At 45.9% G+C, this 23,778-nt stretch overlaps 1 protein-coding gene and 1 long non-coding RNA gene across 4 annotated transcripts in view; both read right to left on the reverse strand.

Annotated features, from left to right (window-relative positions):
* Positions 1–14,416, reverse strand: part of CTIF (cap binding complex dependent translation initiation factor) — a 192,390-nt gene extending 177,974 nt beyond the window's left edge. For all 3 annotated transcript variants that reach the window (XM_079994876.1, XM_079994875.1, XM_079994874.1), the window contains exon 1: positions 14,174–14,416. The gene's annotated coding sequence lies outside the window, so the exon portion shown is untranslated. The remainder of the gene's footprint in view (positions 1–14,173) is intronic.
* The window catches only part of LOC307226408, a 304,430-nt gene that overhangs the window by 185,230 nt on the left and 95,422 nt on the right, over positions 1–23,778 (reverse strand). The window lies entirely within an intron of this gene.

Genomic DNA, 23,778 nt, shown 5'->3' on the forward strand with positions numbered 1-23,778 from the left:
CTCCTTCCAAGGCAATGGGAACCCCAGGCAATGGAAACTGTGTTTTTTAAAAATAAAAATAAAAATAAAAATTAAGAACTGCACAGATAATGTTGTGTTATGGGGTGGCCCACAAATGCCAAAAATATAAATAACTAAATAAAGTCTGGCTGTGCACCAACAGAAACCAGCAGCGGAATCTAAGAGCTGAGTCAGTCGTGCTTGATGTTGAGAGTGTCTTCACGCATCTGATACTGAATTGCCCAAAGGAGGTCATAGTGTGCAAACCCCGCATTGTCCCAGACTGTGTCCAAAATGACTCATGTGTGCAGCAAAACGAGTTTGGCTACTGCTCCCTAGGAGTCAGCTTGCAACGTCTCTGGCCAAGCGGCTAATCGCAAGAGGATGTGAGTGAAATAATGTACAACTTGCAACCTGAACCTGGTTGCACTTACTCAGGAGTCAGCTCCATTCAGGCCGACAGAATTTACTTTTGATCTGAGGTTGCAGAGTCGAGAATGCATAACTGCACGCTCTCCAAGATTTGATCCCTTTTATCCAGATATCCAGAGTCCCATGGACTGCAAGAAGATCAAACCTCTCCATTCTGAAGGAAATCAGCCCTGAGTGCTCACTGGAAGGACAGATCATGAAGCTGAGGCTCCAATACTTTGGCCACCTCATGAGAAGAGAAGACTCCCTGGAAAAGACCCTGATGTTGGGAAAGATGGAGGGCACAAGGAGAAGGGAACGACAGAGGACGAGATGGTTGGACAGTGTTCTCAAAGCTACCAGCATGAGTTTGACCAAACTGCGGGAGGCAGTGGAAGACAGGAGTGCCTGGCATGCTCTGGTCCATGGGGTCACGAAGAGGCGGACACAACTAAACGACTAAACAACAACAACACCTCGGGTTGGACAGAAGGGGACAGAAGGGGACGACATGGTTGGGCAGGAGGGGATGACAGAGGACAAGATGGTTGGACAGTGTTTTTGAAGCTACCAGCATGAATTTGAGCAAACTGTGGGAGGCAGTAGAAGACAGGAGTGCCTGACGTGCTCTGGTCCATGGAGTCACATAGAGTCGGACACGACTAAATGACTAAATAACATCCAGACATCCCCAGATTTCTAAGTAGCCAACTCACATTTTTTCTAAACCAAAACTGGAAGGATGCCATTTTAACTACAAATTGGAGCCTTTAACAATAACAAAAAAAAAGAGCAAGTGTAACTAAAAATTATTTTAGGAGAAGCCTCTTGTTGGGGGATGATTAACTCTGCAGCAGCTCTCTGAAGAGAGCATCACGACTAACGCTCCAGACAGTGCCAACACATGAAATGTAATTCCAAAATGTCTAGAGGGCACCAGCTTGGGGAAGCCTGCTGTGAAATAAACACTGACTGATCAACAACAACAACCTTAATAATCTCAGCACATATGATATTGTTAATGCATGAAGTGCCCTTGTATTGCCAGAGGTCTATTCTGGCTGCCTTCCAGAGTTTTGAGGAATGCACATCTCCCCAGGGAAGTGTGTTTGTGTGAGCGCACACATTTTCGAGGAAAGGTATATATATACAATGTCAGCACATTTGCCTTTTATTTATGTGCAGTTTATCCTGAGCATTGAGATTTTCCGCCGTTTGTTTTGCACAACGTATAGGCGTCTCCAACTGATGCTCAATCCTCCTACAGGCTGTGTCATTTCCCACACAAAGACTTGCACTCAGAGCACCTTACAATACAATAGTACCTCTGGTTAAGAACTAGATTCTTTCCAGAGGTCCGTTCTTAACCTGAAACTGTTCTTAACCTAAGGTACCACTTTAGCTAATGGGCCCTCCCGCTGTCACCGCACGATTTCTGTTCTCATCCCGAAGTAAAGTTCTTAACCTGAGGTACTACTGCCGGGTTAGCGGAGTCTGTAACCTGAAGCATTTGCAACCTGAAGCGTTTGTATCCCGAGGTACCACTGTACAGTTGTACCTTGGATCCTGAACACCTCGTGAGTTGAACCTTTTGGCTCCCGAATGCCGCAAACCCAGAAGCGAATGTTCCGGTTTGCGAACGTTCTTTGGAACCCAAACATCCGGCGCGGCTTCCAATTGGCTGCAGGAGCTTCCTGTAGCCAATCGGAAGCTGCACCTTGGTTTCTGAACATTTTGGAACAGATTCCATTCCAAACAGATTCCGTTCGACTTCCGAGGTACGACTGTACACTCATGAAAGCGCGAACCACAGTTCAGTGGCTGGACTGTCTGCTTTGCATGCAAACGGGTTCAGGTTCAATCCCCAACAAGAAGCAGGTGTGCTGGTCCCAGGGGGGTTACTGTGCGGCATGGTCCGGTCCGAGGCTGAAGCATGGTCCAAGGCAGGGAGTCAGGTGAGGTCAGGAACTCTGGCACAAAGCAGAACAGGGTGCCGGCAGGAACAGGCTACCAATGATGTTGCTCCCGCAACCTGGGACTGGGCTGGCTGGCTTTTATCTCCTCCGAGGCATAGGGCGGTCCCGGTCCACAGGTGACTCGCCTCTCCTGGCCTGGAGGCGAGCACTTCTCCTGAGAGAACTTAGTTCCCTCCGCCTCTCTGCCCTGAGCATCTGCAGCTCAGGAGAGGCTGGAGGGTTACTGGATCCAGAGGCAACCTCACCTTCCCCTGACAGGGCTGAGAGTGGAGCACCTGCAGGCAATGGGTCCTCAACCACCTCTGGAGCCAGAGTGGATTCAGCTGGTATCTGCTCCTGAGGATCCAGCACAGGTGAGGGCCCTTCAGGCTCCAGCCCCGGCTCAGCTGGTTCTGGAGGCGGGGACTCTGTGCAGGCTGGGATTCCTCAGGTTCAGCCTCTAAATCAGATTCCCAGGCCATCACAGTATGGAAAAGACCCAGGAGAGATTCTGCCACCGAAAGCAGACAAAACTGGGCAAGATGGGGACACTTTTGACCTGCTGCAAATGCACAGGAACTTGCCTTACACAAGTCAGGCCACTGGTCTATCTATAGCTCAGTACTGTCTACAGTGACCGCCAGCATCTCTCCTGGGTTTTAGTCAGGTGACATTCTCAGCCCTACTACGTGGAGGCGTCAGGGATCGAACCTGGAACCTCTTGCATGCAAAGTGCCATCAATTTGGATTTTAATTAACTTTTATCATGTTTTTATAATGTTGAACTGTTTTGGTGTTGTTAGCCGCCCTGAGCCCGGCTTCAGCTGGGGAGGGCGGGATATAAATAAAATTTATTATTATTATTATTCTACCACTGCCCCACTGAAAAGTCACAGGAAGACAGCTATGTTTCTAAGAACAGCCTGCAGCAAGAGCAATTTGTTCAAAAGGAAGTATCTCGGTTCTAATCTGTGTAATGATCTACCTCCAGCTTTCCCCAACCTGGTGCCCTCCAGATCTTTGGGACTGCAACTCCCATCAGGCCCAGAAGGATGATGCCCAGACAAGGTAAGAATCTCCATCTGATATTTGATGGAGAGTGGCTGGGGAAACCCAGCCAGATGGGCGGGGTATAAATAATAAATTACCGTATTTTTTGCTCTATAAGACTCACTTTTTCCCTCGTAAAAAGTAAGGGGAAGTGTGTGTGCGTCTTATGGAGCGAATGCAGGCTGTGCAGCTATCCCAGAAGCCAGAACAGCAAGAGGGGTCGCTGCTTTCGCTGCGCAGCGATCCCTCTTGTTGTTCTGGCTTCTGAAATTCAGAATATTTTTTTTTCTTGTTTTCCTCCTCCAAAAACTAGGTGCATCTTATTGTTTGGTGCGTCTTATGGCGTGAAAAATACGGTATTATTATTATTGTGTACAGCCCACTAATTGTCCAAGCTTCCCAGCATCCTCTGAGACTCTGAGAAAGAGACTGTGGCTTGCACCTGAAAGGCATGTTTGATGCAAAGTCAGGAAAACTTTCAGCTACCTTTCAAGCAGTATAACTACCGGACAGCACTCTCTGCACAGCAGACAGCATGAGTGCGTGTTTACTGTTCAGCCAAGGGCAACGTAACTAACCTGATCAGATTGCATGATGCAAGCTTTACCCTTGGACCCAAAGTACAAAATCCTGCATGAACATTTGCATATCCAGATGACAGGAACTGCTGCAATTTACAGAGAACTTTAAAAAAACGAAAGGCGTTTCTCAGCCTTCCTCCCCTACAAAACAACGTTGGGAATCAACACACTACTGTCTGAACCACTGAAAGGCAGCTCCGAATACTGAATATCCCCATGATAAGGACATGCACTAACTTCCCTGGTGGGTGGTTGTTGGCCTCTGTCTGTCTTGAGACACAAAGCAGTGTTCCCCCAGGGGTGAAGTCAAACCGCCACATTAGCATTGTGACCTCTCTGGGGCGCGGACCTGGGCAGTGTGCCTGGAGGTCTTGGGGTGCGCAGACAACAAGAACACACACACACACACACACACACACACGACCTCGCTGATGTGGTCCAAAGGAAAGCAGAGCAATGCGTTTGGCAGCAGCCTGGCTGCGGGAGATGCCGGAAGGAGGCATACAAGGCACCAACCAACTGTCTTAGGGACTCCACTCTAGACTTGGGTAGGTTTACTCTAGGGTTGGACGATGTCAGGTTTTCAACACTGCGATGTATCACCAGCCAAACATCACAATCTGGCGATATATTACAGAGTTGATAAAAGTAAAGGTAAAGGTACCCCTGCCCGTACGGGCCAGTCTTGACAGACTCTGGGGTTGTGCGCCCATCTCACTTAAGAGGCCAGGGGCCAGCGCTGTCCGGAGACACTTCCGGGTCACGTGGCCAGCGTGACATCGCTGCTCTGGCCAGAGCCAGAGCCAGAGCCGCACACGGAAACGCCGTTTACCTTCCCGCTGGTAAGCGGTCCCTATTTATCTACTTGCACCCGGAGGTGCTTTCGAACTGCTAGGTTGGCAGGCGCTGGGACCGAGCAGCGGGAGCGCACCCCGCCGCAGGGATTCGAACCGCCGACCTTTCGATCGGCAAGCCCTAGGCGCTGAGGCTTTAACCCACAGCGCCACCAGGAACAAACCACGCAAGCTTCCTGATTTGGGTAATCACCTGGGTGATGGGCCATTAAGAGGAGAAGAAGAAGAAGAAGAAGAAGAAGAAGAAGAAGAAGAAGAGAAGAAGAGTTTAGATTTGGTATCCCGCTTTATCACTACCCTAAGGAGTCTCAAAGCGGCTAACAATCTCCTTTCCCTTCCTCCCCCACAACAAACACTCTGTGAGGTGAGTGAGGCTGAGAGACTTCAGAGAAGTGTGACTGGCCCAAGGTCACCCAGCAGCTGCATGTGGAGGAGCGGAGACGCGAACCCGAGTCCACCGCTCTTAACCACTACACCACACTGGAGAACAAAGGAAATGGGCGGGGTTCCTTTTCCAACTCTTAGAAGAGTTTGAGAGGGTCAGAATTTGCAGTGATATGACCTAGAGGGCTGCAGGCTGGAACGCCAGAGATCAATACAACTTAGCAGTTTGAAAGCACGTCAAAGTGCAAGTAGATAAATAGGTACCACTCCGGCAGGAAGGTAAATGGTATTTCCGTGCACTGCTCTGGTTCACCAGAAGCGGCTTAGTCATGCTGGCCACATGACCTAGAAGCTGTACACCAGCTCCCTCGGCCAGTAAAGTGAGATGAGCTCCGCAACCCCAGAGTCGTCCGTGACTGGTCTTAACGGTCAGGGGTCCCTTACAACTTTCCAAGGAATACAGAGAAGTAAATCACAAACTAAACACTTCTGTATGTGGTTTACAAAAATTCATTAACAGTAACGTATAAAAATTCAACGCCTTCTAATAAAGTCTTAAATGCTATTTACAATGCCAAAATAATAATGACATACACAACTCAATCCCGTGGTACCTCAGTTTTCAAACGTAATTCTTTCTGGAAGACTGTTCGTGTTCCGAAACGTTTGAAAACCAAAAACTCAAAACGGAAATCTCAATAAGGAAGCCACATTTCTGGTTTGTCTTCTGAGGTGCGTTTGAAAACCAAAGCATTTACTTCCAGGTTTACGGCATTCGAGTTCTGAAACGTTCATCAATGGAGATGTTCGAAAACCGAGGTACCACTGTATTGGGTTGTGTATGTCATTATCATTTTGGCATTGTAAAAAAACCCATGCAAATATTCTTGCAGTAAGTCCAAGACACTAACTATATGTATACTTGTTGCTGGTGCAATTCCAACAGAACTCCAACAACATGATAACCAGATTTCAATCTGTTTTGTGAATCTTCTTCTGGTCAGCCCGAAAAGGAACTATGCAATGGCAATTCAATGCTCAACCAAATAGGTCAACTCCAACCTTGAAAAGAGGCACATTGCTCTTTTTGAAAAGGCTGCAACTATGGGAGAAGCAAGACCCTCTTGGAGTGTTAATGATGTGAACCCCTCCATCGTAGGCTCAGGTTGTATATATGTGTAAACCATATATCATAAAGACACCACAGTCTTCGCTCTGCCTCATTGCCAAAAGGAAATACGAATCCTGGGTATGTGCCTGGAACCCCTGGAATCTCGGGAGACTGAGGTGGCGTGCAACACTAGGTAAAGAACCAAAAGGAGTCAGCAGGACAACATGTGTGAAGCTCACCTCACTACAGAAAGGAAGCATCCATGCCATTGTTTTGAACACTTGACTGGGAGCTGCCCAGAGTGACTGAGGAAACTCAGCCAGATCATCATCATCATCATCATCAAACCTTTATTGGCATCACTTATAAACATTCAGAATAAATAGGCCAGTGCGATCTCGTCGCCATTTCAACAGTAGTCATTTCCAAAGGGAAGAAGAGGCGAGCAAACTCAGCCAGATGGGTGGGATAGAAATAATAAATTATTATTATTATTATTCATTTAAAGCACCCGACTTCACCCAAAGTATCCAACTATAGTTTGTTAAGGATGCTGAGGTCTGTAAAGAATAAACCACAGTTCCCAGGATTCTTTGAGGGGGGAGAAATGAGTCCTAAATGCACACAGACCAAAGACAAAGAGCAGCCATGTAACTCAGGAAGGCTTTGTTTAGCAGGGCAAGATCCTGACAGGCTGATGTAACCATGCTGATGTCATCAGTGTAGCTGTGGATTTAGCGCTGATTGCACCATCATAACCAGGATCAGAAATCCCTTCCTCTGGGGGAATCCTCAAGGGGGTACTATGGCAACTCGCGAGCCGTTTGATGCCAAGTGAGCCAGACCACAGATTCAGCAACACCCAAACGAAAGGATACTGAACTTACCTGCTATTCTTTGCCTGCTCTTACAAAAATGGCAAGATTTAATTTTGCATTCTACACAGCAATGGTGTATCTTGCACACGTAGGCCAGAGTTTGCTGCAACGTACCGATCCAAGGCGACATAAATTAACTGAACCTGTTAAATCCTTTAAAAATCCAATCGGGATGTTTCAAGCAACACACTGCTTGAGGGGCACTTACAGAAAACACAACAGATATTTCAACTTGGGACAAAGGGAAACCATTACATATCGTAATGGATACTGCCTCGTTAAGGTATTAATCTGACTTGCAAACCTTTCAGGTCTTCTCAGAGATGGAACGGGGAAAAAAGGCACAAAAGGATGGTTGGGAACACGGGAGGCAGTGTTCATTTCAATATATAAGGCTCTTCTTTTATCCCAAGTTTAAATACAGTGGTGCCTCGCAAGACGAAATTAATCCGTTCCGAGAGTCTCTTCGTCTTGCGGTTTTTTCGTCTTGCGAAGCACGGCTATTAGCGGATTAGCAGATTAGCGCTATTAGCGGTTTAGCGGCTATTAGCGGTTTAGCGGCTATTAGCGGCTTAGAAAAAGGGGGGAAACTCGCAAGAACTCGCCCGACGTTTCGTCTTGCAAAGCAAGCCCATAGGGAAATTCGTCTTGCGAAGCACCTCAAAAGACGAAAAACTCTTTCGTCTAGCGAATTTTTCATCTTGCGAGGCATTCGTCTTGCGGGGCACCACTGTATCTAATTGAGTTCACACAAGGACCCGTGAAGAATAGGAAGAATGTATGCCAGAGTTTCCCAACATGCAGCCCTTCAGATGATGACAGGAGGGGGAGTCTTACAACACCTGGAAACGCATCAGGTGGAGGAAGGAAAACGTCTTTTCTTCAGAAATACTGCTATTGGAACAGTGCATCCCATCAGCATCATCTATTTCCACTTATGCAACAGGACTCCCCACCCCACCGACACTCTCCCCAAATTAGCTCCAGAAGGTAGTTGTTGTTTGGGGAACCCCTGGAACATAGCTGTGGAGTAGGAAATATCTGATTTTCGCCTATATGGAACTTGCCGAACTGACTGGGAGGCTCAGACCAGAGAGAAGAGACGGTGGAAGAAGATTGGAAGAAGTTTAAAGAATATTTGAAAAAATATGTTAATATTTAAATCTTAGAATAGCTCTGGAAGTGGATATAGGCTGTAGGGTTAGAAGCAGAGGATAGTGTATTTTAGAATAGTATTATTTGTAAGTAATAAAATGTGAAGATTTTTATGGTAAAACTAAGCGTGATAAAAAAAATGGCTAGAAATTATTATATATGTAAACTGATAAAGATGAGGTAGAATGAAAATCAGATGGGGGGGGGGGGACTTAGGGAAGCTCACCTAACAATGTTTAGAAAAGAATAAGGATAAGACAAGAATTTGTTTGTATTGTTTGTTTTTCTGTTTGTCTTGTTTAGTTGTGTTATAAAGTGAATAAAAATGTTTTGGGGGGGAAAGGAAATATCTGGTTTTCAACATGTTATATCACCAGCTAAACATCACACTAGACTGATATATCATGATGTCTGAAACAAAGATGGAGCTATGGAGAGGAATTGACTAGTTTCACGGTTTCCCCCACATCCTAATTTTTTTACATAGCACACACACCACTCACCACGATTCATGATATATTGCCAGGTCAACAATTATGAAATCGATATGGACTTCTAACCAGTTTTGGATGATATTTCACCCAGCCCTACTGGGGGGAATAGAGAAAGAAGGTTCCATTCTGCAAGCAGGAATTCCTTGTGCGATGGAATGTTCACTTAGCACTACAGTAGATACCACTCACTGGTTTTCCCCATATGCAAATCTGCACTGATTTATCCATTGATTCAGCCAAGGCTTATTGGCACAGTTGGCCGAGATTTCTGCGATTGTGAGAATGCCACTGAAAGACGTGAGGGCTAGCAAGCGGAATGTGTGACCCGACTCCACTGAAAAGTGTCGGCTTGGAGGAGACATCTGTTAGCTCTGCAATGCCTATATTTCACATATCAAAGTTGCAACCCCCCTCCCGGCCCGGTGGTGCAGTCAACAAGCTGTGAGATCTCTAGAATGAGCATGGCACAAGTGTGTGATATGAAAACGGGTGGAGGGGACCAACACAGGACATTCCCCCCATTCCCCAGAGAGAGAAGAGTTTTTGGCTGATGCTCTCAGCACTGCATCACCACAAATAAACCACCCTGTGATTGTCGGATGAAAGACAATATAGAAATGTAATAAAATCATTAAATAAAGCAGGGGTCAGCAAACTTTTTCAGTAGGGGGCCAGTCCACTGTCCCTCAGACCTAGTGGGGGGCCGGACTATATTTTGGCAGTGGAAAATGAACGAATTCCTATGCCCCACAAATAACCCAGGGATGCATTTTAAATAAAAGCACACATTCTACTCCTTTAAAAACACCAGGCAGGCCCCACAAATAACCCAGGGATGCATTTTAAATAAAAGGACACATTCTACTCATGTAAAAACAGGCTGATTCGCGGACTGGCCGCGGGCCGGATTTAGAAGGTGATCGGGCCGGATCCGGCCCCAGGCCTTTGTTTGCCTACCCATGAAATAAACAAACTATAGGATCCAGGCCCAATTTCCTCCCATTGAAAGGTGGGGGCCAGCTCTGTCCTCTTTTTGGCGCCTACTTAAAACCTTCCCTCTTCCTAGGAGCCTTTTCAGGGCAAGGCTTTCCAGGTCTGCATTGCAATAGTTTTAAGGATGTTTTTGTTTTAGCACTTGTTTGCTACCCTAGGCTGCTTTGGGAGTAAAAGTGGGATTAAAAATAAAATAAAAATAAAAATGACAGGATTTCAGTGGTCAAACATATGACTCTTCTGCAGGAAGTCCCTGGAGCATCACCAGTTAAAAAGGGCCAGGTATATCTGGTTAAAGCTATGGTTTTCCCAGTAGTGATGTATGGAAGCAAGAGCTGGACCATAAAGAAGGCTGATCACCGAAGAATTGATGCTTTTGAATTATGGTGCTGGAGGAGACTCTTGAGAGTCGCATGGACTGCAAGAAGATCAAACCTCTCCATTCTGAGGGAAATCAGCCCTGAGTGCTCACTGGAAGGACAGATCGTAAAGCTGTGTTCTTGAAGCTACCAGCATGAGTTTGACCAAACTGCGGGAGGCAGTGGAAAACAGGAGTGCCTGGTGTGCTCTGGTGCATGGAGTTATGAAGAGTCAGACACAACTAAACAACAACAACAACCATGGTACTGTATAGATTAGGTGTAAGATGCCGCAGGGACCTGATGACAGATGCAAATTCCCCTCTATCCTTCCTAATCACCGTTAAGTGTCACCTTAAGTACTGACCTCACCTACTGTTAAACGTTTGCCAGGCTCTCTTAGCCAGAATTTGCTAACCAGCACTAAAACGCAGCTTCAAACCAGGGTTAGGCCTAACCATGGTTGGTGATGCCAATGCAGTGATTAACCATCTTTAAACCCATGTGTGAGAGTTTTTTTTTTGGGGGGGGGGGATTTGCAAGCTAAAAGGTCTACTTTGAACTCAAAGGTCTGCTTTGAAGAGCAAGCCCCAGTATGGCCTACCATGACTTCACAAACATGCTGGTTTCCGGGAAGAAAATCACAGGTGTTTTGCTCTTTCCCGGTTTTCTTAGGTCAGTGTAATATACTTGTTTGGCTTGGTGTGTCATCCGAACCTGGGATTGTGGCTGAGGTCTCACCTCCTTTACCATGGCTGTAATCAGAAGAGAAGCCTTGGCTATGTACCATATTATGATTATATCCTATTGCCAAAATGCAGCAGTTTGCTCTAGAAATTGCAAACACACTGTGCTCTGTGCCACCCCAAAGATTTGCTAATGGCACACAATCCCACTGCACAAGGATTCATAAAGCAAATTCTTCCTGCACGTACTGCAAAGGCACACTAGATAAACCATTGCATTTCACATAGGACAAAATTACTTTTCTGTACAAGTTTCTAGCTCTCATTGAGAGAAAGTGCACTTTGAATGAGAAAAGGGGAAACGGTTTGCTCCTAAAATACAGTACACGCTAGTGTATCCGGGCTCTATTCATTTTTCTTAGCAGAGCGCCAATTTACCCATCTACAAGAACTTGGATTAAAAGAACAGCAGTTTACGTTTCTGATTCAGAAGCCCACCATTCAAATCCAGCTGCCCACCAGACCTCCGAGAAGCAGCCGTCAAGATATCGGACATTTCGGCGCCTGATTTCACAAACCTGACACCACATCAAGGTGAGCATCCTCTTAAATACAGCAGATAAAAAGCAGAGACAGCTCTTTGCAGAGCTGCTGGTGATTTTGCTAAATGCAAAGATGTGTTTCCCCTGAAGGAAGCTGGAGGAAGGGAAGGACCGTGGCAGAAAGAGAGAGAGAGAGCCTTGCTCTCTGATCTAGCTGCTCCCCCCCCCCAGCAATCTGTTCTTCCCCTCAATACTGCAGCATAAACTCATGTACAGAAAGCTCTTACATGGCACAGGCTAGGAGCAAGAGCCCCCACCCCACTCACCTTCCGCTTTCTGGTCTTTGGAAGCATTTATCCTTCCCCATAACTAAGAATGACAGGAATGATCACCTAGGAGTCACACCTTGATACTAGATTGATGAGTTAAGGGCAGCAGGTACAAAAATCACCCCAAAGCACCAGAATAAAAACCACTGCAGGAAAAATATTATATATATATATATATATATATATATATATATATATATATATATATATATATATAAAATGGACCGCACCCATAACGTGCCTGAAAGCTGATCCAGCCTAGGATCGCTCCCCATTATCCATGCAGAGAGGATGGATCTTAAGGCTACAATTCTATGCTCACATGCCTGGGGTAACCACAGCTGGATTCAATGGGACAATGCAGGAAATGTCACCAATGGCAAAGCACCTTAGCTTGCTCTATGATAGTACCAGGAGATGATGCTCTGGGCTGTTCTGTTCTTATCTATCGCTCAAACCCCTTTCCTTCTCCCTTGGCTACAAGGCAGCGTGAGATTAAAAATGATATCAGGGATTTCGGAATGGAACTATTCTTGCCACGTCAAGAATTAACACTCAAATGAGGCCACCGGCTTCCATGCAAACTAAATCTAATTATCTTAATGGAAATCTGCTAGATTTTTTGATATATGGAAAAGAAATCCAGCTAGGATATGCCCCAAATCACATTGTCACCCAACAGAGCGTTGTGTAGAACTGCACACTGCCTGAACATAATGTGCTGCCTGCACACACACACACACACAAAGGATACCCTTTGGCTCACTTAAAACCCCAGAACATTGAAAATCCGGATAATCTAAGATCTGCATTTTAATAACACGGCAAACCTGAGTATCTATCAACGCATGACATTTAAAAAAAACCACGGGTGCTTGGACTGTGCGTTAGGCTGGCCACGACTCTTCCTTTCCCTAATGCAATCTTGAAACATTCCAGATTTAACCGAAATTGCATGAACCCCACCACCTCTCAGACAGAGAGGAACAATCCAAGCCTTTGCACGGTGTGTGTGGAAGTGGAATCGGACAGAAAAATCTGTGTAAAGCAGCAAGGGCCATTGGGCAGCTGAAAAGGATTACAATAGCCTCTGAACAATTAATCCTGTATTACGGAGGAGGGAGGGAGGGAGAGAGGAAGATGACCTCAAGATACATCATCAATGGAGGAGGGTTATGATTCTGGAGGACTTTTTAACACAGGAAATCCTGGAGGGATCGCAAATCTTCCATTCCACCTCCTCCCCACCCAACAAAATAACCCCCCAAAAGACATACGCAGTTGCATAATATACGCTCAAATAAAATTACACACATGCTTTCAAGGATTTACAGGCGAGGGGGTATTAAATAGAGAGGGGGGGGGGAGTCTGAATCCTTTTACTACACGCTTGTGAAAAATTACAACTACGAGTAACATCCATTCTCTTCCTCTCCCCGCCCAAATTCTGGCAAGGGAGCCTATCTGTGCGTCTCGGGAGTGATCATGCCGGAATGATGCATTTCATAAAAGGGCTGAGATAAATGCCACCAGGCCCGGGCTGCAAATAAAAAAAAAGACTTTCCCTGACATAAACTGCATTGGTTGGAAACGGAGGAGGGGGGGGGGGAGAGAGAAAGCGGGTGGGGGTGGGGGGAGCCGAGATGAAGGGGGAGGGAGGAGAAAAGAGGGAGGGGGAGTTGAAGTCTAGACAACATGCAATCGACACGCACATATCCACGCAGAAGGGGGGTGGGGAGAGAATCACATGGGACTGATTTGTTGGGGGGGGGGAGAGAGAGAGAGAGAGAAGAAAGCAAAATAAACTCCGTCCCAGTTTTGGCCTATGCAGACGCAGGAGGCGGAGAAGAGGAAGCTGGGGAAGAGAGCAGCCGGCTCTTCCTATTTTGATCTGAAGCAGAGATTCCCTCCTCCACCACCACCCCGCAGCAAAAACGCAGGAACACCTTGCAACTTGGTCCCCCGGTTGCAAAACAAAGGGGAGCCCCGCCTCGCCCCCCGCCTGAGTTACGAGGGTGTCACGCAGCCGCCACAACAACAGGGGAGAGACACGAGCGCCCTTCGCCTTCTCTTCCCCGCTTTTCCCCGGGAGAAAGGGCTCCTCCACCACCATCACCCGCGCGCGATCCAATGCGTAAAAACGCGGTTGGATCCAATGCGTAAAAAGGAGGATTCCCTCCTCGTCCCTTTTATTGCAACGCCTCCAGGCTGGGGAGGAATTGTGGTGTGTCGGGCGCGTACGCACGGATATATATCAGCACCAGTCATTTGCTGGCGATCGAGGCGCAGCACGGATGCCCACAAAAGGACCCTCGCGCGCGCATTCACACAGCCCTCCAGATAACCCCATAGCAGCCCAAACCCACAACAGCGCCGGATGATGATGATTACCTTTCTGGAGAGCCAAGGCTGGGCTGGAGAGGAGGAAGAGGGAGCCTCTGGGTGGATTCCGAGGGAGGAAGGAAAGGGGAAGGGGGGTCAGATTCCTTCTTGGAGGTGCATGAGTCCCGACTGGGGAGAGCTTGGGAAGGTGGAGGCAGAAGCAGGGCTTATTTTCGCTCTTATTTTCCAGGCTGTCCAACGACACAGAAACCGGGCTCCTGTGACACAGGCTAAGAGAATGCAGGAATGTGACGTTCCCAACTCCTCCCAACGAGCCACGTGCATAGACTTTAAAAAAGAAAGGGACGCGCTAAGCTTCCTGGGAAATGTAGTTCCTCTTCGAGGGGAGGAGAGATGGAGATGGAGATGGAGGGATTGTAATTTGGACGTGCGCGATCGGACGCACCTGGGAGAATCTTTTTGCCCTCCAAGAGCTGCGATTGCACAGGGCCGGATTTAAATAGGGCCCTTTATATGTCCAGCTGTCCTTTGTCAACAACAAATTGTCTGTTTTTTGTGTTGAATATACGCTAGATGGTAATTTATAGACCTTATAGGTATCTAAAAGCATTTGCACATAACAAAATATGCAGAATGTAGGCACCCTATATATAGAAATGAGCAAACCAGTGATATTTTAGGGAGCAGGCTAGCAGGCGGGGCCCAATATTTACACCATAGGAGCCTACACAACACAAAACACTGTTGCTGTATGTAGGTTTTATTTTATTTGTTTTTTATCTTACATTCTGGAAATGTATATCCAGTTTTTCCCCCTAAAATTTTTATGGGGCCCCCAAGAGAGTGGCACCCTAAGCTATAGCTTTAGCTTATACGTGAAATTAATGGACAATGCAGAATTAGATAAGATAAGATGACAGGAAGGATTCGAAACCTGCGGGACCAGAGATTCTTGGAGGACTGGAGTAAATATTTGAACTATTTGAGAAGCAATTGTAATAAACAGATTACTCTAATAGGATTGCAAGATGCGGTTGATGGAAGTCTAAAACACTGTGTAAGATATGAAAATATGTTAAATGATTGTTGGAAATGATATGTTATATATATATATATATAGGGACGCAGGTGGCGCTGTGGGTTAAAGCCTCAGCGCCTAGGGCTTGCCGATCGAAAGGTCGGCGGTTCGAATCCCTGCGGCGGGGTGCGCTCCCGCTGCTCGGTCCCAGCGCCTGCCAACCTAGCAGTTCGAAAGCACCTCTGGGTGCAAGTAGATAAATAGGGACCGCTTACCAGCGGGAAGGTAAACGGCGTTTCCGTGTGCGGCTCTGGCTCTGGCTCTGGCCAGAGCAGCGATGTCACGCTGGCCACGTGACCCGGAAGTGTCTCCGGACAGCGCTGGCCCCTGGCCTCTTAAGTGAGATGGGCGCACAACCCCAGAGTCTGTCAAGACTGGCCCGTACGGGCAGGGGTACCTTTACCTTTACCTTTACCTCAGGTTAAGTACTTAATTCATTCCGGAGGTCCGTTCTTAACCTGAAACTGTGCTTAACCTGAAGCACCACTTTAGCTAATGGGGCCTCCCGCTGCCGCCACTCTGCCGGAGCATGATTTCTGTTCTTATTGTGAAGCAGAGTTCTTAACTTGAAGCACTATTTCTGGGTTAGCGGAGTCTGTAACCTGAAGCATATGTAACCCGAGGTACCACTGTATGCTACATCAAACCGTTTAACCCAATGCACTCAGAAGTCGGTCCCACTGGGCTCAGTGAGGCTTACTTCTCGGGGGGGAAAGTACAGGACTGCAGCCTGAAGGCATTATTCCATTTTCACGGCTGGTAATACTTTTTGTTTGTTACTTATACATCTCTTTCCCACCCCCACCCAACTTTCCCCCTAATCATGGTCCCACAGCAAGTTGCAAAAATACCACAAATAAGGTAAGTACAATTTACATTCCTATAATAAACGAAAACCACAAAAAGCAAAGCAACAAAACAGCAGCAGACAGGGGAAGAGAAAACATCCAGTCATCCAAAGGCCTAGACCAGCCTCTCTCAATCTAAGGCCATTAGGATGTTTTGGACTGCAACTCCCATCAGCCTCAGCCAGCTCAGGCTAGCTGAGGCTAATGGGGGTTGTAGTCCAAAATAGCCAGAGGCTGACCGAGGTAAAGAGATTTGTCCTAAGCTGTATACAGTACTGGAAACAGGTTTGACATTTCACTCCACTGAGCTTCCTCCAGGGAGATCAGAAAGAGACCAGAGTCGGCTCAAAGATGAAAGAAACTGGAAGTAGTTATCAAAGCACAGAAAAGATGCTGGCATTTGTAAACAGTGAATTAATTTTCCCCAAAACCTCAGTCTTTATATACCGTATTTTTTGCTCTATAAGACTCACTTTTTCCTTCCTAAAAAGTAAGGAGAAATGTGTGTGCGTCTTATGGAGCGAATGCAGGCTGCGCAGCTATCCCAGAAGCCAGAACAGCAAGAGGGATTGCTGCTTTCGCTGCACAGTGATCCCTCTTGCTGTTCTGGCTTCTGAGATTTAGAATATTTTTTTTCTTGTTTTCCCCCTCCAAAAACTAGGTGCGTCTTATGATCTGGTGCGTCTTATAGAGCGAAAAATACGGTACATTATTTACACAATGGGTCCTGTGTGATTGGCTGACTCTGCTTCCCTCCTGGAAGCCAATCAGGTTGTTGCCTTCTATGATCCTACCTGCCTATTGTTCTAGGATCCAAGCTCAGTACATAACACATTTACTCAGAAATAAGTTCCATTGAATTCAACAGAGCTTATTCCCGAATGAGTGGGTTCAAGATTGCAGCCCAACACAATGTTTTCTCAAACTTTGGTACCCAGCTGTTGTTGGACTACAACTCCCATTGTTCCTGACCACTGATCCTGCTAGCTAGGGATGATGGGAGTTGTAGTCCAGCAACAGTTGGAGACCCAAGTGTCCTGGAAATATAACAAATTTGATTCGGAGTGACTTTGCTGGTCTTTAAATTAAAAAAGAAAGAAACTTCTGAAACTGTTGGATCCTGTTGTTCTTTATTTCAGGCCTCCTCATACACAGCATTTTGTCGGCATGTTGCCATAGCAACCTCACACCTCTGGTGGGTATCAGTACTTGGGGGAAATGCCCTTTTGTTCTGGGTTTTTCCCTTTCAGACCTTTTGCCCAAATTCTAGCACTCCAGACCCACCCACACAAAACAGTTACTTTCCTAACCATGGGGTTGCCAGCTTTTTAACAGGCCCCTACAGCTGCGTGAAAGCTGATGGCAGGACAATCCTAGGTATAGGAAGCCACAACAAGTTGTTGTTGTTGTTGTTTAGTCGTTTAGTCATGTCCGACTCTTCGTGACTCCATGGAGCAGAGCACGCCAGGCACTCCTGTCTTCCACTGCCTCCCACAGTTTGGTCAAACTCATGCTGGTAGCTTCGAGAACACTGTCCAACCATCTCGTCTTCTGTCGTCCTCTTCTCCTAGTGCCCTCCATCTTTCGCAGCATCAGGGTCTTTTTCAGGGAGTCTTCTCTTCTCATGAGGTGGCCAAAGTCTTGGAGCCTCAGCTTCAGGATCTGTCCTTCCAGTGAGCACTCAGGGCTGATTTCCTTAAGAATGGATAGGTTTGATCTTCTTGCAGTCCATGGGACTCTCAAGCGTCTCCTCCAGCACCATAATTCAAAAGCATCAGTTCTTTGGCGACCAGCCTTCTTTATGGTCCAGCTCTCACTTCCATACATCACTACTGGGAAAACCATAGCTTTTACTATACGGACCTTTGTTGGCAAGGTGATGTCTCTACTTTTTTTTAAAAAAGTAGAGACAACAAGTTACCCCTATTCTAAACTGGTGCCAGCCGACCCATCAAGCCAAGCAGAGAAAAATCAAACCTTTATAACAAAGTTTAACATAACACCATCTTTTTGCCACTGTAAGTTCCACATTTGAGCCAACTGTAGAGACTGCATAACCCACAAGTATCCTGTTATGGCTCCCATGATCTCGTGCGATTTCATGTGGCAATTCCCCCCTCCCTGGAAAAAAAAGCACTTTTCTTGGAGCTGTGATCTCTGTGTTTGGAGGTGCTATGTCTGTCCCCCCCCCCCAGCACTTTTTAGGGGAGGAAACCATAGTGTGAAATTGCTCGGGAACACAGCAACTGAAATGGCCGCTGAAATATACTTGGAGTCGAGTGTGAATTTCATGCTCTTTATTCAGCTCATAGTAGCAATGAATGAATCTTTCCCCAAAAACGTCTAGCTATATATACATTATATACACAATGGGCCCCGCGTGATTGGCTAATTCCGGGCTGCTCCTGTAGGCCAATCAGGTTGCAGATTCACCTCCTCCAGAAGCCTGATTGGCTGCTCCTGCAGGCCAATCAGGCTGCTGATTCACTTCATCCAGGAGCCTGATTGGCTGCTCCTGCAAGCCAATGAGGTTGCTGATTCACTTCCACCTGGAACTGGATTGGGTGGCTCCTGCGGACCAATCAGCCTGCTGCATTCTGGATCCTATTGCTTAGTACATAACAGCCACCTAGTCCCACAATAAAAAAATAAAAATGGGAAGATGGTGTCTGGGAATGTGGTGTGCCAGATTTTGGCTTCCAAGTGTTAGAGGGTATGAGATGGTCCCTGCCCCATCCAGCTCTGGCACAAGTATAACTGCACCCCTTTTGCATTTAAAGGAAATTTGATCTCGCCTTAAGACTAAGCTGGCTCCAGAGAAATCTGAGCGAGGTGGGAGACAAGACAAGAGCTACTGCCATTTGTCATCCACAGCATTTCAAACATGTAACTTGGTACTAGGCAAGGCAGCATCGATTTTCATTAAAGACCAGCACATCAAAGGATGACTCAGGTTGTAGAAATGGTACCATTTATTAGGCTACAGGCTGTCTGTGTTCTCCAGATTTGCACTGACTTGTAGCTTCCGTCGCTCAGCATCGCTACCCCATCACACTTTTTTTATTAATGTTCTTGTCAGAGCCAAGGTGAAGCTCTTGCAAGGAAATAGACAGGGATCTGTTAGCAGTCTCCATCTCTGGACACCTTTAGTGAATGACAGATGGCATTGTAAGTGCTTCCATAGCACAGTGGTTCTCATTCCACACCCCCCCCCCCTCTGGGCCACACTTTTGGGATGAAAACTAGCTTGCTCCACACCAATTTTTTAATTGGTAAGAAATACACTGGAAACCAAAAAGGAACAGCTCCTAGCAGTGCTTGATTTTTAATACAGAACACAACTACTTTATAATATGATCCCGAGAAATCCAGAAAGTATAAAACAATGCAGCTACATATGGACATGAATAATTCTCAAAATAAACGAGCCTCTTGCATATGTACCTTAAACTCAATGAGAGGGGTGTGAGATACACTGACATGTTTAAATGTTTCTTTGATTGTCCTTGCATCTTCCCACCAAAGTTTCCACTAACTTTCAAAACAAAATACTTGACTTTCGGTTAGCTGCAAGTCCCCTACCTGTGTTTTCCAGTATAACCACTTTGCAGCTCCAAAAACCTTTCCACTACCCGTGCATTGTGCTATGTTAGCAAGCAACATTAACAATACCTGCTTAACCAAGTTCCTTGTCTCTTAATCCCCTTTGCTTTTCTCAAGATAGGAATAAAACGGGATTTGCGGGTGAACAAACATCTGGCCATGTTGGAGACTGCAGAATGGTAACAGTTCATAGGTAAAAGGTTAACTCTGTCAAGCTTAGTAAGTGGAGCTGTCACTTGAAGACAGCTTAAAAACGTCAATAGGTCCCAGAAGCCGTCAGGTTACTAGCCAGAGTTCCACTTAGAACTCACATAGCCTGAGTTTTAATAAAGCTGCATTTGCTATAGACAATGTCACTCAGAACTGCTCATGGAATAGGGAAGGCTTCCTCAAAATTGGCCCTCCAGATGTTTTTTGAGACTACAATTCCCATAATCCTTGACCACTGGTCCTGCTAGCTAGGGATCATGGGAGTTGTAGGCCAAAAAGATCTGGAGTTTGAGAAAGCCTGGAATAGGGTCTGAGCACACAGGAACACGTGTGTGTTTGTGCTTAATGGTAGAGCTGGGTAATCTCTGTGTTCTGCAGGTCTTAGTTGGAATAAAAATGGCAAATATCAATAGGGAACTGTTTTTTCTCTACTTGCAACCCTAATTATACAGAATCATAACAGTAATTGCCTACAGAGAGCTAAGCGCACACATTGTTTGTTTAAAACGTGAACAATGCAATTAATAGTCCCTCTGAGTCCAAGGAGGGGGGGGGGAAATGAGATAATTCTCTTGCTTGCAAACTTCGCAGTCAGGTGAAGGTGTTGGGCGCTTCAGAAATGCTTAGAGGCAATTGCAAAGAAGTAACAGGACAGCCAGAGCAAATGGCAGGTTTAGACTACGAGTAAAGGTAAAGGGACCCCTGACCGTTAGGTCCAGTCGCAGACGACTCTGGGGTTGCAGGGCTCATCTTGCTTTACTGGCCAAGGGAGCCGACGTACAGCTTCTGGGTCATGTGGCCAGCATGTCTAAGCTGCTTCTGGCAAACCAGGGCAGCGCATGGAAACACTGTTTACCTTCCCGCTGTAGTGGTACCTATTTATCTACTGGCACTTTGACATGTTTTCGAACTGCTAGGTTGACAGGAGCTGGTGAGGCATCTAATCATAGCCTGCATTTTTATTAAGGCTTGATCAGGGCCTGTATTTTAAAATGAGCTTAAAGATTTTCAAATGTTCATGCCAGGCAGAAGACCAGCTGCCTAAGAACCTTGGCAAGATGTTTATTCTCCTGGACAAGGGGGCCCCCTGATTTATAGCAGAAAACAATTCTCAAAGTCGTAAAAAGGGAATTACAGGCTGACAGCCAAGGTTACACTGACCCTACATATTACAGAAGATAAAAAAAGAGATAAACATAATTAAGAGTTGATAAATAGTAAAATAAAACCATGTGCCTCCCATTAAACTTGAGCCATATTTTCCTAAGGTTGAAAGGTCAAGAGCAGTGAAAAAGGCAACTGGCTTGGCTGGAGAAGATAGGTTTCATCCTATCTTATTTTGAGGCTGGAAACTGTTCCTTCCTTTTTTACTTTGAAAAGGTTTATTCTTCTAAAAAGCTATCTATGTTATGTATTAAATATATTGGCTTAAATGTAATTATTGCAAAGGATTTAGAAAGAAAGAAATGTTAAATCCTTATGCTAGATTCTTATTTCATATAGTTGGAAGAGATCACAGGGGCCACCAGCCATCAGCCCAGCCCCCCTGCCAAGCAGGAAACATCATTAGAGCAGACATATGGTTGTCAGGCCTTTGTTTAAAGACCTCCAAGAGAAGGAGATCTTTCAATGATGATGTGAACTCAAGATCCTTGACATCTGTTTAAGATAAAAATTTAAGATTAAACCATCTGTTTTGGAGGGCAATAGGGCGAGGTGAGCTGGTAATTAAGGTTCCTTGTTGAGACACATGTAAGATATATTACTACTTATTTGTCATTTATAGATAGAAGAATATATAGCTTTTTGTTTCCCATAAAAGGGCAAAAGGAAATGGGTGTATCTTTTGTGATTGGTTCTAGCAAACAGCCAATAGGAATTTCAACCAGGCTGATTGGACAGAGGCAGCCACAGGAGGAGCAAGGGGGCTGGATTAAGGAAATATAAGTGCTGGCCAGAATGGCAGGAGGCCAGGCCAGAGCTTGGTAACCATAAACCACTGTGCCTCATATTTATTTGTCTGACAAATAAATTATTATTTTAATTTCTCTATTGCTGCGTTGAATATTTCATTCCAGCTAAGCGTTAACCACAAGCAGGGTGCTACACTGCGACCGAGCAATGGGAGCTCACCCCGTGGCAGGGATTCGAACCACTGACCTTCTGAACGGCAAGCCCTAGGCTCTGTGGTTTTAGACCACAGCGCCACCCACGTACATATAAGCTACCACAGTGGTACCTTAGGTTAAGTACTTAATTCATTCCGGAGGTCTGTTCTTAACTTGAAACTGTTCTTAACCTGAAGCACCACTTTAGCTAATGGGGGCCTCCTCCTGCTGCTGCTGCGCCGCCGGAGCACGATTTCTGTTCTTGTTCTGAAGCAAAGTTCTTAACCTGAGGCACTACTTCCAGGTTAGTGGAGTCTGTAACCTGAAGCGTATGTAACCTGAAGCGTATGTAACCCGAGGTACCACTGTATATGTACATATTAGTGACTTCAAACACAGCAAGGTTTCCCCCCTCCTTTCTTGCCACTGTGATTCAGTTCACATTTATATATAGATGTAAACAGCAGAGGGGGCAAGGATGTCTTCACCTGATACATGTTATCTGATTTGCTTTCACACACCTGCCCCCCTGCCTAGGCACAATCTAGGGGAGGCTGGGGGCAGAAGGGCCCCACAAAATTTTCAAGAAAGGAAAATTTGCAGCGGCTGCCCATGCACTCTGTGTGACATGCTCACCTTAATCACACAGCCCACATGGCATGCACCCTCTGGCATGTGTGTCACACCTCAACACAGCGCATGATGTGTGCATGATGTCAGCACATCGCATGGAGCAAGGTGGCATGCTTGACCCCCCCCCAACTCTTATTCAGGGAAGCTATCATCTGCACATGCCCAACGGCTGTCTCAAATAGACCCACACCAGCTGAACCACAGCTTACTTTTTCAAATCAGATGGAAGCTGGTTTGCCGGAAAGCTCATCAATCAACAGTATTTCTCAAGAAACTACAGGGTAAATATGGATTGTGGCTAATGTCAGGGGTACTTGACTTCAAAGTCCAGCAATGGGAGCACATTGGAGCCGGAGTAAACAGTAATGTGTACACAACCTTATAAATTACAGTTTGAAGGATACTGCCTTGCAATACAAGACAATGATAACACATAATACCAGATATTCAGAGTTTCTGAGCGCACCAAGTAGAGAAGCTCTTCCCCCTGCAGAACTTGACAAATTATTTAATCTGTTTCATGGCAGCCCCACACATTTTAGCTCCACGGTAGCTGCAAAAAAAGGGAGAGTGTTTTTCGTTTAATTGCCTTGACATGAGGATAACCAGATTTTATTATTTAAGACACTCTTTGTAGACTGCGAGAGCCATCCTGCTGCTGCTTATTCATGCCTCTGGAGTTTATTGGTCCCTGGGAAAAATGCTAAATATGGCATTTACTGCTTAAGTGCTTTTTATGTTGGAAACAGAAAAATGCAGCTTTAGTGCATGTCTGCAAACTGTCTGCTCCCTAAAGTGTCTGGCTTCACAACCACATCATTTGTTTAAATGAGTGCATATTTTATGAACTTAAAATTGGATTTGGCCATCATACGCTAAAGGAAGTCCAAAGCTGCAATATATCTTGTTTGTATAAAACACAATAATATGGTAAAAATAAACAAATCTCACTCTTTGCTATTTATTGTACAGTGGTACCTCGGGTTAAGTACTTAATTCGTTCCGGAGGTCTGTTCTTAACCTGAAGCACCACTTTAGCTAATGGGGCCTCCTGCTGCTGCCGGAGCACGATTTCTGTTCTTATTCTGAAGCAAAGTTCTTAACTGGAAGCACTATTTCTGGGTTAGCGGAGTCTGTAACCTGAAGCGTATGTAACTTGAAGCGTATGTAACC

Source organism: Podarcis cretensis, assembly GCF_951804945.1.
Source record: "Podarcis cretensis genome assembly, chromosome: 11".
Taxonomy (NCBI): Eukaryota; Metazoa; Chordata; class Lepidosauria; order Squamata; family Lacertidae; genus Podarcis; species Podarcis cretensis.